Source organism: Rhinoderma darwinii, chromosome 5 (assembly GCF_050947455.1).
Source record: "Rhinoderma darwinii isolate aRhiDar2 chromosome 5, aRhiDar2.hap1, whole genome shotgun sequence".
NCBI lineage: Eukaryota > Metazoa > Chordata > Amphibia > Anura > Rhinodermatidae > Rhinoderma > Rhinoderma darwinii.
The window spans coordinates 318,977,069-318,993,599 of NC_134691.1; the positions used below are offsets into that span (position 1 = coordinate 318,977,069).

Sequence of the window (16,531 nt, forward strand, 5' to 3'; positions counted from 1 at the left end):
AGAGTACGTGACAGCACCCCCCTTTTACGAGGGGCCACTGGACCCTCAACCCCCGAACCCGGTTTATTCAGAAACGTTTTATGAAAGTTTTTTATAAGGGTCCGAGCGTGGATATCTCAGGACTGGGACCCAAGTCCTCTCCTCTGGACCATATCCTTTCCAATGGACCAGGTACTGGATAGACCCCTGAACCTTTCTACTGTCCAGCAACCTGGCCACCTCGAACTCCTGTCCCTCAGGTATCAATACTGGGGCAGGGGGGTTTCCCTATAGGAAGGATGGGGCGAACAAATCTTTTCAGAAGGGAGGAATGAAACACATCATGGATGCGGAAGGAGGGGGGCAATTTTAAGCGGAAGGAGACCGGGTTGATCCTCTCCATGACTTCATAAGGACTGATGTACCTGGGGGCGAACTTTCTGGAGGGTACCCTCAGGCGGAGGATTTTGGAAGATACCCAAACCCGATCTCCCACCAAGAAATCAGGATTAGCCGAACGCCTTTTATTGGCTTGAAGCCGCTGGTGGTCCTGGGCTGCCCTGAGACTACTCTGGACCTGGTCCCAGATGACCCTCAAATTCTCAGTGAGAAGCTCCACTTCAGGGTTATCTGATACATATGGGGAAAATGAAGAAAACCGGAGGAATAAAACTATAATTAGCAAAGAATGGAGAAACTCCTGACGATGTGCTGATGAGATTATTGAGGGCAAATTCTGCAAGCGCCAAAAACCTGAACCATTTATCCTGAGCGTCGACCACGAAACATCTGAGATACTGTTCCAGAGACTGATTGGTCCTCTCAGTCTGGCCATTAGTTTCTGGATGGAAGGCCGATGAAAAGGACGGTCTGTAATTTTGCCATGAACAAATACACAGTAAACAATGAGGTCCCTGTTCTTCCCAAACCTCTGTCCCTACCTACTTGTACGACCCGACCTAAACGACGGCACACAACTGGGCGGCGTTCCCTATACTTGGACAAGTGAAACTGACAAACAGTTGAGACAGAGACAGTACGAAATAACAAAGGGTCACCAGGGAAGTACACGGAGGAAGAGGCAGGGCAATTGCGCCGCAGACAAGTCCGGGCGCAAAAGGCGTAGTCAGGCAGGCAGGGTCAAACCGGGAGAGTGCAGAAAAAACAAAAGTCAGAAGGCAAAGAAAAGTCAGGAGTCCAGCCGAGGTCAGGTCACAAGAAGTCAAAAAGCAAGTCGCTCAGGGGAGCCTGAAACAAGGGAAAGCGCCAGGCAAGGAAACTAATTACAGACAAAGGCCAACTATCCCAGGCTGAACTAAACAAGGAGAGGGCGGGAGCTCAGGAACATCAGCCAGACTTTGATTTGTTTTTAAGTTGTGTTTACATTGATCTGGTTATTTCAGTCCATTCACAGTGAAAAGACGCAGCAAAACAACACCATATGAGATCACAGCAGAACTGTAATGGCAGGGGGTAGGGAGACGGACAAGTGAGCCCTAATCTACCCACCACTCTGTCCCTGCCTACTTGCAACGACCCGCCCTAGGCGACGGGGTACAACTGGGCGGCGGTCCCTGCGCTCAGTAAGTGCACGACAAACACGACAAACATACAAAGGAACACAAGCAAGGAAAAGGGGCCGTTGCCCACGGCAACACCGTGAGCAACCAGAGTGGTGAACGAGCCGAGTCAAGCCAGGAGTGTGCGAGGTACAAAACGAAAAGCAGAAGAGTAGTCGGTAAGCCAGGGTCTGTATGGAGCAGGATCAAAAATAGCAGGAGCTGTAGCTGGGCCAGGAAACCACAAGGAAAGAATCACAAGCACCGAGGGACAGGAAGTGCAGGCTTAAATAGACCGAGGGCGGGAGCTACCTGAGTCTGGCCAGGTTACGATAGGCTCTCCCACTCCTAAGCCTGCCAGCCTGAATTGTGGAAGCAGGAGTCAGTCTCAGGGATGTATTCTCAGGTGCTGACTGATTAGTTCTGGGAGTTAACCCCGAAGCTGTGCCTGGCAGATCCTTTACAGTACCCCCCCTTTTATGAGGGGCCACCGGACCCTTTCTAAGTGGACCTGGCTTACTGGGGAAACGCAGGTGGAACCTCCTGACCAATACCCCAGCGTGAACATCCCGGGCGGGTACCCAAGTCCTCACCTCGGGCCCGTATCCTCTCCAATGGACCAGGTACTGGAGGGAGCCTTGGACCATCTTGCTGTCCACAATCCTGGCCACCTCGAATTCCACCCCCTCAGGGGTGAGGATGGGAACAGGAGGTCTCCTCGAGGGAGCTAAGGACGGGGAGAAGCGTTTGAGGAGGGAGGCATGAAACACGTCGTGTATCCGAAAAGACGGGGGTAACTCCAGCCGGAAGGAGACAGGATTGAGGACCTCAATGACCTTATACGGCCCAATAAACCGGGGAGCAAACTTCTTGGATGGAACCTTGAGACGCAAGTTCCTAGACGACAACCACACCAGATCCCCGACCATAAACAGGGGGTTATCAGAACGTTTTTTATCAGCCTGAGTTTTTTGTACGCTCTGGGACACCTCTAGGTTTTTCTGAACCTGGGTTCAGACTGTGCACAGTTCCCGATGAACGACCTCTACCTCGGGATTGTTGGAACTACCAGGTGAAACGGAGGAGAACCGTGGATTAAACCCAAAATTACAAAAAAAAGGAGAGACCCCTGACGAGTTACTGACCCGGTTATTAAGGGAAAATTCGGCGAGGGGAATGAAAGAGACCCAATCAAATTGACAGTCAGAGACAAAACACCTTAAGTATTGTTCTAGAGATTGATTAGTCCTCTCCGTTTGGCCATTGGTTTCAGGATGGAAGGCAGAGGAGAAGGACAGATCAATCCCCAACTTCATACAGAAGGCTCTCCAAAACAATGAAACAAATTGTACCCCTCTGTCCGAAACAATATTGACAGGGACCCCATGGAGACGCAGGATGTGTTTGACAAACAAGGTAGCCAACGTTTTGGCGTTGGGTAGTTTCTTGAGGGGCACAAAGTGGCACATCTTACTGAAGCGGTCCACCACCACCCACACCACCGACTTGCCTTGGGATGGAGGCAAATCGGTGATAAAATCCATGGAGATATGTGTCCAAGGTCTCTGGGGAATGGGCAACGAACGCAGTAAGCCCGCTGGTCGGGACCTGGGAGTCTTGGACCTAGCACAAACCTCACAAGCGGTGACGTAGGCCTTAACGTCTTTAGGCAACCCAGGCCACCAATAATTTCTGGAAATGAGGTGTTTGGTACCCAAAATGCCTGGATGGCCAGATAGTGCAGAGTCATGATTTTCCCTAAGTACCCTTAGCCGGAATTGCAGGGGAACAAACAGCTTGTTCTCAAGAAGGTTCCCGGGAGCTGCACCTTGATCAGCAGCAATATCAGAGACTAAATCAGAATCGATCGAGGAAATGATTATACCTGGAGGCAAAATACAAGCAGGATCTTCCTCCGAAGGAGGGCTGGCCATGAAGCTACGCGACAGTGCATCAGCCTTAATATTTTTAGACCCAGCCCTATAGGTAACCAAAAAATTGAATCTGGTAAAAAATAACGCCCATCGAGCTTGTCTCGGGTTTAGCCTTCGGGCAGATTCTAGGAAAACCAGATTCTTGTGGTCGGTAAGGACCGTTACCTGGTGCCTAGCCCCCTCCAGGAAGTGGCGCCACTCTTCAAATGCCCATTTAATGGCTAAGAGTTCGCGGTTGCCAATATCATAGTTACTTTCAGTTGGCGAAAACTTCCTGGAGAAGTAGGCACAGGGGCGGAGATGGGTGAGGGACCTGGTACCCTGGGACAAGACAGCCCCCACTCCCACCTCAGATGCGTCAACTTCCACGATAAATGGCTCCATTTGGTTGGGCTGAACCAGCACCGGGGCCGAGACAAAGCACTTCTTAAGGACTTCAAAAGCCTGGACAGCCTCAGGAGGCCAGTGGAGGAGATCAGCACCTTTGCGAGTGAGGTCCGTAAGGGGCTTAGCGATGACCGAGAAGTTAGCAATAAATCTCCTGTAATAATTAGCGAACCCCAAAAAACACTGTAACGCCTTCAGGGAGGCAGGTTGGACCCATTCCGCCACAGCCTGAACCTTGGCGGGGTCCATGCGGAATTCATGAGGAGTGAGGATTTGACCCAAAAATGGAATCTCCTGTACCCCAAACACACATTTTTCGGTTTTGGCAAACAGTTTGTTTTCCCGAAGGACCTGGAGCACCTTCCTGACATGCTCAATGTGGGAGGACCAGTCCTTGGAAAACACCAGTATGTCATCAAGGTACACTACCAGAAAAATCCCCAGGTAATTTCTCAAAATCTAATTTATGAAATTCTGGAAGACCGCAGGGGCATTACACAACCCAAAGGGCATGACGAGGTATTCGAAATGGCCTTCGGGCGTGTTAAACGCAGTCTTCCACTCATCCCCCTCTTTGATGCGAATAAGGTTATACGCCCCCCGTAGATCCAATTTAGAAAACCATTGGGGCCCCTGAACCTGATTAAAGAGATCAGGAATCAAAGGAAGGGGATACTGGTTCCTTACCGTGACCTTATTCAGGCTACGGTAGTCAATGCATGGCCTAAGACCACCATCCTTCTTCCCCACGAAGAAGAAGCCAGCACCTACCGGAGAAGAAGAGGGACGAATGTAACCCTTGGCCAGGGATTCCTGGATATACACTCTCATAGCTTCATGTTCGGGACAAGAAAGATTAAATATCCTACCCTTAGGAAGCTTAGCTCCTGGTACCAATTCGATAGCGCAATCGTATTCTCTATGAGGAGGTAACACTTCGGAGGCCTCCCTAGAGAAAACATCAGCGAAGTCCTGAACAAACTCGGGTAGCGTATTCGCCTCCTTAGGGGGAGAAATAGAATTAACAGAAAAACATGACGTACAACATTCATTACCCCATTTGGTTAGCTCCCCAGTATTCCAGTCAAACGTGGGATTATGCAACTGCAACCAGGGAAGACCTAGAACCAAATCGTACGATAATCCCTGCATCAACAGTACAGAGCATTGCTCCAAATGCATGGAGCCAACAAGGAGTTCGAAAACAGGGGTAAGCTGTGTAAAATAACCATTAGCAAGAGGAGTGGAGTCGATACCCACTACCGGGACAGGTTTAGGCAAATCAATCAGAGGCATAGCAAGGGACATAGCAAATTCCACAGACATGATATTAGTAGAGGACCCTGAATCCACGAAGGCACTGCCGGTAGCAGACCTACCACCAAAAGAGACCTGAAAGGGAAGCAAGATCTTAGTACGTTTCATATTTACGGGAAATACCTGTGCGCCCAAGTGACCTTCCCGATGATCACTTAGACGCGGAAGTTCTCTGGCTGCAATCTTACGCTTAGGACAGTTGTTCACTTGATGCTTGTCGTCCCCACAGTAGAAGCAGAGACCATTCTTCCTGCGGAATTCTCTACATTGTTGGGGGGACACGGAGGCCCCGAGTTGCATAGGTATCTCTGAATCTTTCGGGGAGGAACGAAGCAACGGAGCTTCGGGAGGCATCATGGGGGAGTCGGAGGAGAAAACACATAAACGTTCACGTTGTCGTTCCCTGAGACGTCGGTCAAGTCGTACCGCTAAAGCCATAACCTGGTCTAGGGAGTCAGAAGAGGGATAGCTAACTAGCAGGTCTTTCGGGGCATTCGACAGACCCAACCTAAACTGGCACCTTAAGGCAGGGTCATTCCACCGAGAAGCTACGCACCACTTCCGAAAGTCAGAGCAATACTCCTCAACAGGTCTCTTACCCTGACTTAAGGTCACCAGCTGACTCTCGGCAAAGGCAGTCCTGTCAGTCTCGTCATAAATAAGTCAGAGAGCAGAAAAGAAACAATCAACGGAGGAAAGTTCAGGGGCGTCAGGAGCCAAGGAGAAGGCCCACTCTTGGGGCCCTTCCTGGAGCCGGGACATAATTATACCCACCCACTGGCTCTCAGAACCTGAGGAATGAGGCTTTAAACGAAAGTAAAGCCTACAACTCTCCCGAAAGGAGAAAAAAGCCCTCCGGTCCCCTGAGAACCGGTCGGGCAACTTGAGGTGGGGTTCAAGAGGTGCGGTGAGGGGAACTACCAGGGTAGCATCAGGCTGGTTGACCCTCTGAGCCAGGGCCTGGGCCTGTAGGGAGAGACCCTGCATTTGCTGAGCCAGGGTCTCACGGGGGTCCATAGTGGTGTCAGGGACCAGGGGTAGACTAGGTATGGGCTTGTGATTATGTAATGGCAGGGGGTAGGGAGACGGACAAGTGAGCCCTAATCTACCCACCACTCTGTCCCTGCCTACTTGCAACGACCCGCCCTAGGCGACGGGGTACAACTGGGCGGCGGTCCCTGCGCTCAGTAAGTGCACGACAAACACGACAAACATACAAAGGAACACAAGCAAGGAAAAGGGGCCGTTGCCCACGGCAACACCGTGAGCAACCAGAGTGGTGAACGAGCCGAGTCAAGCCAGGAGTGTGCGAGGTACAAAACGAAAAGCAGAAGAGTAGTCGGTAAGCCAGGGTCTGTATGGAGAAGGATCAAAAATAGCAGGAGCTGTAGCTGGGCCAGGAAACCACAAGGAAAGAATCACAAGCACCGAGGGACAGGAAGTGCAGGCTTAAATAGACCGAGGGCGGGAGCTAGCTGAGTCTGGCCAGGTTACGATAGGCTCTCCCACTCCTAAGCCTGCCAGCCTGAATGGTGGAAGCAGGAGTCAGTCTCAGGGATGTATTCTCAGGTGCTGACTGATTAGTTCTGGGAGTTAACCCCGAAGCTGTGCCTGGCAGATCCTTTACAAGAACACGCTTTATGCCACCACTCACCGGAGGAGAATGTATTATCTGTATTGTAGGGCGGTCGGACTGCATTCATTTACACAGCAGCCAGCACTGACCTGAGGCACCAAATGCCACTCAGCACGTATTAAATCAGGCTTGAAACTTCATTACTTGCTGGAAGCGAGAACTTCCCTAAAACTTGTTTTTCTTCTAAGTGCATGTCAATGGGAAATTAACTCTTCTGTGTAGGAAGTGAAGAGAGTGCCCCATGCAAAGGAATTCCATACATCAGTGATAACCAACCCCGAAAGCCAGGTTCATAGAAATAGTGGCTGCCTGCTGCCAAATCTGGAAATTTTTAGTCCCGGCTACAATGGCATTTTGGATGCAACCATGTCACAGAAAATCTCAAGCCCACGCTGTGGAAAAAAACCGCAGCGTAAATCTTAATAAATTGACATGCGGTGCGGAATTCAATTCCGCAGCATGTCAATTTGGGCTGCATTTTTGTTGATTTTTCCTTGCGGGTTTTCCCCATTGAATTCAATGGGGATCCAAAACCCGCAACAGAAAGCCAAGTGTTGCGACTTTTGCGGCGTATTCATATAGATTATACCACAAATACGGAAAAAAAAAAAACATATTTACCCAGAATGCCCTCCTCCTTCCTGCAGTCCGGCCTCCTGGGATGACGCTGCATCACATGTGACCGCTGCAGCCAATCACATGCTGCAGCTGTCACATGGGCTGCAGCATCATCCAGGGTTGCCGGACCGGACTGCGATGGAGGGACGCATCGCCATAACAGCGACCTGCGTAAGTATGAGTGCTTTTTACCGCTGCTTTCCATAGTGGAAATTCCGTCCGGAAAAATGCACCACAACGTGGTGCGGTTTTCGTACTTAATGTACTGCGAGTTCCAGATCGGATACGCTGCGAAAAAAAACCACGTAGCGTATCCGATCTTACAATTCTGGACATGGACTCTTGTTGTATTCTTCCAAGGTCTGTGGTGTCTCTGAGATCCCCGTCTTTCCTGATGAGAACACAGCTTGCTACAGCTTTCTAGTAGTGAGATATGTTTTTAACACTTTGTCAATGTGGGCGCCTGACAGCCAGATGCCAGGCAGTTTTAAATCTATTTTTTGTCAATCAGAAAACAAAAAACAGAAAGAATGGAATAATGCAAATAATACAAAAAAGAGAAGGTCCTTGTTAAAGAGACTTTCTTATAAGAGGTGCCCTCCCCCGATCCCAGTGACTGTATGGTAACGCTCCATTAAAGTCTATGGGAGGTATGGAAGGAGCGCACTAAGCAAACCAGTGCATATGTCATAAAAATTCTTAATTTGTGCTTGCTCAGCCACTGCACCTGGGAATGGGATCCAGGCACCCCCGTCCTTGGGATTAGTGGGGGTCCCAAATGTCAGACCTCCAACGGTCAGACATTTATAACATCCATAAGTGGCTATAGCATAAAAGATTTTTTGGGTGAATCTCTTTGAGAAGAGCAATAAATAGAAAAAGCAAAGACAAGGGTGAAAGTCTTACTAATTCCATGTTTTTTTTCTAAAGAACTCTCACAATTTTAAAACCTGTCTGGCAACATAGTGATGGGGAATTTCCTACGTAATACCAAGATTTACAGTAATCAGTAATATGAGATAGTAAAGACACCCCATGTAAAGTATTTTTAACATTTTTTAGGCTGGATTCACACGACCATGTTACGTCCGTAATCATGTTTTCAGTACGGGACAGTTGTCCTGCAGCGAGGCAGGGACTCCTAGCATCGTACATAACTATAATGCTAGGAGCCCGGCTCCCTGCAGTGTGTTCAGTCCGGGATTAGCGGCCGTAATACGTTCCGACCATTACGGACGTAACATGATCGTGTGAATCCAGCCTTAACATACGGAGGCATATCAATATTTACTGAATGAGTGGGAGCAGTAATCCAAAAAAGACCTGAAAAAAAAATGATGGCATGATCCATCGCATGCTGTAGGCGTAGAATTGCTTCTAGCGGAGAAAAGGGTGCTTCACGGAGGAACCATACGGTAGAACATGGATTACGGACCTGTAGAGACATCATGCGCCACGTTACAGGTCTTGTATACATGGCATTGGATTCTGCAGGTGGGGCAGTTGCCTGCACAGGACGGAGTAATATGCTCTACAAATAACCAGTGCACGGCTTTTCATATGAACCTTATATTTTTGCTTTGTAGACCGAGCATAATGTCAGATAAACAAGCCAACTGAAATAATTAAACCATAAATCTTTACTTTTGTATTTTGTTTATAGTGCAATGATATCAGTAACCAGCCATGTTATTTTTGCATACTGTGTTTTCATGCATTTTTTGGTATATTGTATACTTTTTTATATTATGTATTTTGTCAAGTTGAAAAGGAAAAATAAAATTAAAAAACAAAAAAGCAAAAATATTTATAAAATATATAAACTGGATGGGCCATAAATGCCTCATAGGTGCCCCTCTGGGACTTCTACCTATCTGAAGAACAAGGGTCACGGCGATTCATGCCAGGCGCTTTTCTTATGGAAGTGAGAGGACTGCAACTCGGCTCTTTTTGTAACTCCCAAAAGACTCCATTGGACAGGGCTGTACGGCCACTTCTCCATTCACTTCTATGGGGAAAGCAGCCGGCATGAATCAAAGAACGGAACGACAGTCACAGGATCCCAGTTCTTCCAATAGGTGAGGGTCCCAGAGGCTATGTTCAGAGTCCCCGTCGCAAATTCCATCCAACGGACTGCCATTATTCAATTAAGTCTGTCGAGCGTGGGTGGTACATGTTGTACAATGGATCGTGGCTTGCATTATATACGGAAGCCATGATGCAGATGTGAATGGAGATCGTTGATCGGCGAGCAATGATTTGTTATGTGTGGGGACGAGTGCTCGTTATTACGATCGCTCACCCCCATACATATCCATCATGTCGGCAGCACATCTCCCTGTTTACACAGGGAAAGTAGATATCACCAGCACAACCAGCAATCAGACCATACGGACCACATATGGATCCCAACTTCTGGGGGGTGCTCACAGCGGATAACCCCGGTCCAGGGGAAATAGTAAATCCAAATAGAGAGGAAGAAACCGCAGCACTCCAGTAGAAAAGTTTTTGTCTTTTATTCACCAAAAGATTACCTGCAACGTTTCAAACCTCACAGGGTCTTTGTCTAGCAAACAAGGGACAATGATAATATTTATTGCTGTATAAACGAGCAGATCAGCCGATGATTGATCGTTTGCTTGTTCATCGGCTGATCGTTGCCCTGTTTACACAGGGCAATGATCGGGAACAAGCGTTCATAGGAATGCTCGTGTGCCCGATCATTAGCCCGTGTAATATGATCTTTAATCACTCACATAGAAAATTAAAGGCAGATTGTCACTTCCAACACTAATGATCTGTAATAATCATAAGATTTTCTTTTTGTTATTAAATACAATTAGATTATCGCTCAGCATTATCTGCTCGTCTATGGTTGGCTTTACGGCTGCTTTTCTTTACAGGAATACAAGCAGAAATTACTTAATTGCTGTTTACCTAGACTGCGCTGGTGACGGGGGTAAACAAGGAATGGGATTATTTCACTGATTTTTTTCCAGTATTTGTGGACAGTGAATTACTCGAATGTATCACCTTTACAAACCCTATGTATACAGAAAAGAACAGATCCTCTAACATGTGCCCCCCCCCCCCGCTCGCTGCTTCCTCACGTCATTCCTCATGTCTGATGTTCATGCAATGTTATAATCAGTTATTAATGGAGAATATAAAGAAACGTTTTTGAAAAAAGAACGTTGTCTTGCGTCAGATTTATTATGTGTTGTAGATTCATTTTGTACTTAAAGGGGTATTTCGGTTACAACAAGTTACCTCCTATCCGTAGGGTTAGGGGTAACTTGCTGATCAGTGGGTGTCCGACAGCTCAAACCCCACCGTTTACGAGAACGGGGACCCCGAAGTTGCCCAAACCCCTCGTTTGAAACAAGCACAGGTCGCTCATGCGCACTGTCGCTCCATTCATTCTCTATGGCAGCGCCGGAAAAAGCCGAACACTGCACTCGGCTATCTCCGGCACTGCCATAGAGAATGCACCAACTGCAAAATATTGGTCTATAGTAAGCCAACTAAGAGGTGGCGTAAGGAAGAGAAGAGTGTCTAACATGTCTAGCAAGATGCACCAAATTTATCATACAGCATGCACCACTGTGATAAATTTGTTGTGTCTCCTGTCGGCCTGGTTTAGTTTGAAGCGAAGTTTAAGACAGTAATAATAAATCTGCTCCAATGTAAACTTGGGAGTGTGGGCCATGGTGGTGGATCTTAGCATCGGAATGGGGCTCTGTGGGCGCACCAGGGAAAATTATTCTGAGGGTCCATCCTCCATCTATACAGAACATGTTAACGGACACTTTTAATTGGGTCGTAAACTTTGTTATCATTGTACACATAGGATCTATAATTTACAAGGTCTAATAGGTTATTTATGAATCACACCATAAGAAAATCGACCCTAGCTGCAAGTGTTTGGCTCCAAAGTCAGTTCCAAATGGGGTTGTCATCTGCTGAACCTTAGGACATTTTATCTATTCAGGGACTATTACTGTATCAAAGCCTGAGCACTTCGGAGGATCCTCTGGTACTCAGGTGAGCCAGTCCGGATGAGTAATGCTTCACAGTTATGTGAAAGTGGTGTCCAGGTCTCGGACCCGCACCGATCATATACTGATGATCTATCCGGTGGATAGGTCATCAGTTGTCAGAACGTGGGAAGCCTCAAAGGACTAAACTGTTCTCAGAAAGGATTCTTGACCAAATAGTAATAATCCAGACATAAAAAAAGAGGAAACGAATGAGACTGCAATGATATAAAAGAGCAAGGACAAGTGGGTGAGGCAGAGAAACAAGGAAATATCATGCTTATTAGTCCATGATATAATTAGGCATGACAGATATCTTAACAGGTCTAACTATACTTCATTTTTATAGTGTAACCAGTGTTATCTGAACACATCAACCTCTCGCCTCTACACATTATTTTGTACACTGATAACTTCACTCAACCCATTGGCCGTGTTTCAAGATTATTTGCCCCTTTCTAGAACTCATTCTTTTAAGTCAAAATGACAATGAAAAACATGGTACTGGTTGGTTAGATGTAATTGGTACTTTAGATTGTGCTAGGACTTCCTGCTAGGAGAGGGGAAGAGAGAGCTGGTTCACCAGCCTGGACACAGCTGTTCATATGGAGACCATACATTTGAAATACTGATGAAAGAAATAGAAGTATGATTTTACATATGGTGCAGAGTAAACCCTATATACATTACATGTTTTAATTTTTTGGGGAGGGGGAGGGGGTTTACAGGATTTGTGGTTTCATTTCTTTTAATCCCACCCATAATGCGGTTACAGAAATATTTTCTAGCATTTTAAGCATTTGACCTGCAATCATAGGTACACCATATTTATCTTTAGCTTTTCTGGTTAACAGAGAATTAGAGTAGGAATTAATTCAGATCAGATGCTATTCGAAAGTCAAAATGTATTTGTTACATAGGCCAAGCTCTGACAGGTAGATCAGGATCACTGATGCCTTCCACCTTTCAATTAATGTGGAGAACTTCTAAAGCCCAGAACGGCTGCGGGGGGCCGGGTGACAGAGGTCTGCTGCAGACTGTGTAGTCAATAATTTCAGAGTTTGATACATGTGCGCCCTATGGAGATTTTCAAAGTAATGAAATGTGCAAAGCATTCTGGGTTTTCCATGTATTAAAAAAACGACATAACCATCGCATTGTACGGTCTCAGAAAAAAAAACTCCATCTTCCATAGAAGCATTTTAAGTACATAAATCTGTACATGTCCTGTATTTAAGATGGCAGAATATACAGAGATAACTGTAAAAATTTTCTCGGAGGAACGTTCCCAGAATTTTCATACATACTCCATCATGTGTGTTCAGGGACTATGTCAGGAGGTGCCTACAGGAAGATTGATCCACAAATGCAGTAAAGCTATGTCCTGAGGCCTCAAGCACTCGGCTTTGCCTGTATGGCGGCACATGGAGACCCTTCAGTTCTGTATTACAGGGCCGTAGGCACTCCACGTGCCTCCATATAATACCTACGTTCGGCACTGTATTTTCCCCTAAAAGCAAGCGGATGCCTATGAATCTGTGAGAAGAAAACAATGTAGGGAATTGGAGGCACTTGGAGGTCCAGTATAGGCTTATAGATTTCTATGGGTGCTGTAATAAGGCCGTGTGAGCAGAAACATGGTAGTTCACTGGTCAGCACGGTTGCCTTGCAGTACTGAAGACTTGACAAGGGCGTACATACCATAGAGGCAGACCATGAGGCTACTATGCAGCCCTGTTACAGAAAGGGCTTATTCTTGGTTGGTCCTATCTCCCTGGGTAGCAAGAACCTGTGCAGGACTCCCCTCAACAAACACAACAGTTCTGTCCTGGGTGGCAAAAACCAGCACCCTAATGGGGGGAGACATTTTTAAAGGGTAACTAAACTCTTAAAAAACTTTTGACATGTCATAGTGACGTATAAGAAGTTTTGATCGGTGGAGGTACGAGCATTGAGACCCCCACTGATCGCTTGGGTGAGCGATGTGCCGCTTCGTTTATGATTGGCTTTCCGCAGTGTACGAGCTCAATGGAAAGTCTATGAGCCCGTACTCCACTCGCTCGGCTTTCCGAGGAAAACCGATCAGAAGCTAAGCGCCACTTCTGCCTCTTAGCTTTAGCGATTGTTGGGGGTCTAAGTGCTCGGACCGCCACCCATCAAAACTTGTGACATGTCACTATGACATGTGAAAAGTTTTTTTAAATTTGACTTACCCTTTAACCATGCTATGGGGCTCCTTCTCTTCTATTTATGTCACTGGGTCCTGAGTTTAACATCTCCATGTAGTTAGATCACTCATCCAGTAAATACTTAATAATGTTCCAGTTGTCTTTCCTCTCACATCCCAAAAATTTACTGTAAATTGTCTTTTTATGTAACTATAGCGTGAGTATGTTTGATATAGGAGTACTAGAGTGTGAGCCTCATTGGCTAGTTTGTTGGAAGTTAAATAAAACTTGTGTCAAAAAAGTTTTGATTTTATATATAACACCCGACTTCAATGATAAAACCACTATAGGCTGCATATATGTTCTTTAGTATAACAATAATAGCATAAAGCCCTATGCCGTTTTAAAAAGGGTCTATATATTTTCAAAAGTGGCTAATGCCACACTCTGCATCCTGGAAAGTATGAATAGAATTCCAGAAGTTAAGTTAAAACTGACACATGCAGAATAAACGGGTGCAGAAAGAGCTGTAAAAGCAATATAACTGTATATAATGAATGTTACTTGTGTACAACAACAAGAGGTCTAGCAGAATAGATTATGAGAAAACGTCGCACAATAGGACAGTGCAAGGACTTTTACAAAATATCCTCTAATAATCACCACAAAGATTTCTGTGTGCGGCTATGATGAACCAATCGTTATCTGGTATTTGTGAGATGATCCAGCGTTCTGCAGGCCCCAGAAGGGGTTTCAGCTTGTTTATATCCATTTCTAATCCGCCATGTGATGTATTACCAGATCATTAGACAGACTGTAAGATGAGAGAATGGATTGGACTTCATACCATACACGATATGACTTGTCTCATGAATCCATAGGCTTAAAGGGACACTTATCAATATCAGCGGAGTGTCTGAGATGAGCTATTTTACTCAAGGGGCTTTTTTTTCTAATGTATCTGCAGAATTATTTAACAGGTTTGAGAATTAGAGGGATGAGCGAGGGGTTAGTGCTGGCCAAGAGCCAGTAATAGTTATTGTCCTGTCCGCTGATGGTACTTATCTGTTAGGGCTTATTCACATGAGCGCTGTATACGTCCGTGTGCTGTACGCTAAAACAACGGACAGCACACGGACCTATGCAATTCAATGGGGCTATTCAGAAATGCGTGATTTTTCACGCAGCGTCTTTCCGTTGCGTGGAACTCAATGCATGTCCTATTCCAGTCCGTTTTTGTGGACCATGTGCTCATTGAAGTCTATGGGTGCGTGAAAATCATGGACAGCACACTGACGTCATCCATGTGCTGTCCGTGTTTCACGCAACAGTTGCTAATGGCCGAGAAAAAAAAAAAGTGCACCAACACGGACATCAAAAACATATGCCACACGGAACAAACACTGATGGCACACGGACCTGCAATGAAAGAAAAACACTGTGTTTCTTACGTGCGCAAAACGGACACGTTCGTGTAAATAAGGCCTTAGGGACATGTTCTGTCCGCGGTCACTCGCTTATTTATGTTGTGTTAGTTTTTCACCACTTGAGACATTTTTGGCATATACACAGGATATTCTGGGACCCCCTCCTATCGGAAGAACTGGGGTTGTACGGATCCATAATATGGTGCAGAAATTGTTGCATGTGCCATTGCATGCCGTCTTATGGTGCCATATGGAGAATATGGTACTGTATGGAGGCACCGTGCAATGCCACATGGAGTTCCTACCGGTCCATGATACAGAATCCTAAGGCACGTTGCCGTATATGATCTGCGTGTAAAATGCATCTTCTCTCCATTAAAGCTGGATTCACACGAGCACATTACGTCCGTAATGGATGGAACGAATTTCGGCCGCATGCTATTGATGACTTCACAGCATGACTTCTCATACTCATTGATGACAGGGTGGCTCCGTATACTATTAGGCTGGATTCACACGAGCATGTTCGGTCCGTAAATGACGGAACGTATTACGGCCGCAAGTCCTGGACCGAACACAGTGCAGGGAGCCGGGCTCCTAGCATCATACTTATGTCCGGGACTTGCGGCCGAAATACGTTCCGTCCATTACGGACGTAACATGCTCGTGTGAATCCAGCCTTAACCTTCTCAAGGCTACTGGGTGATTCAACACATTAGGATTACCGCACTTTGGGTTAGCTGGCAGTGTGATATTGCACATGGGTGGGGGGGGGGGGGGGGGTAATAGTCTATTAGTGTCCCAAGAAATGGCAAGTGTATAAGCGGTTTCATGCGCCTGAAATTTCAGATGGCAAAAGATCTGACAATCTAATACAATTCATTAAATTGTCATGAAGCCGCTGCTTGGCAGGTAGCCCACTGCTTGGAAAAACTGTGCCCCTTCCTAGATACACACATTTAATTCAAAGAACTACCAATCTGTCCAAGTAGTAGTGCAAGTGTTAAGGTGGCCTCAGACATAACGCTAAACTTTATCTGATGTTAAAGGAGTAATCCTGTCTCGAAAAATGTATGGCCTATCCTCAGGATAGGCTAGAAATATCTGATTGGCCGATGTCCAACTCCCGGCTCCCCCTGCCGATCAGCTGTTTTGAAGGGGCTGTATCTCTCTTACGAGCGCCGCTTCCCCTTCATTTCTTTTACTGCTCTCACTGAATCGTCGACACACTTTTAGCGGCGGTTCACAGTATTACAGCCTTCTCCTATTGAAGTGATCGGCGAGGGTGTCGGGAGTCGGACCCTGACCGATCAGATATTGATGACCTATTCTAAAGATAGACCACTAATTTCCGTGTAAAGTCATTCCCATTGTTTCAAATATCTGTGCATGTCATGTCCCTTTAATGATGAACATCCTGATCTCTTGGTCAGAGAGGAGAGAGCGGTTACAAAGAGCGTCTCTTGCTC

General features: G+C 46.4%; 1 protein-coding gene across 8 annotated transcripts in view; it reads right to left on the minus strand.

Moving 5' to 3' along the window:
- The window catches only part of KIAA1217 (KIAA1217 ortholog), a 534,607-nt gene that overhangs the window by 233,301 nt on the left and 284,775 nt on the right, over positions 1-16,531 (minus strand). The gene's annotated exons all lie outside the window — the stretch shown is intronic.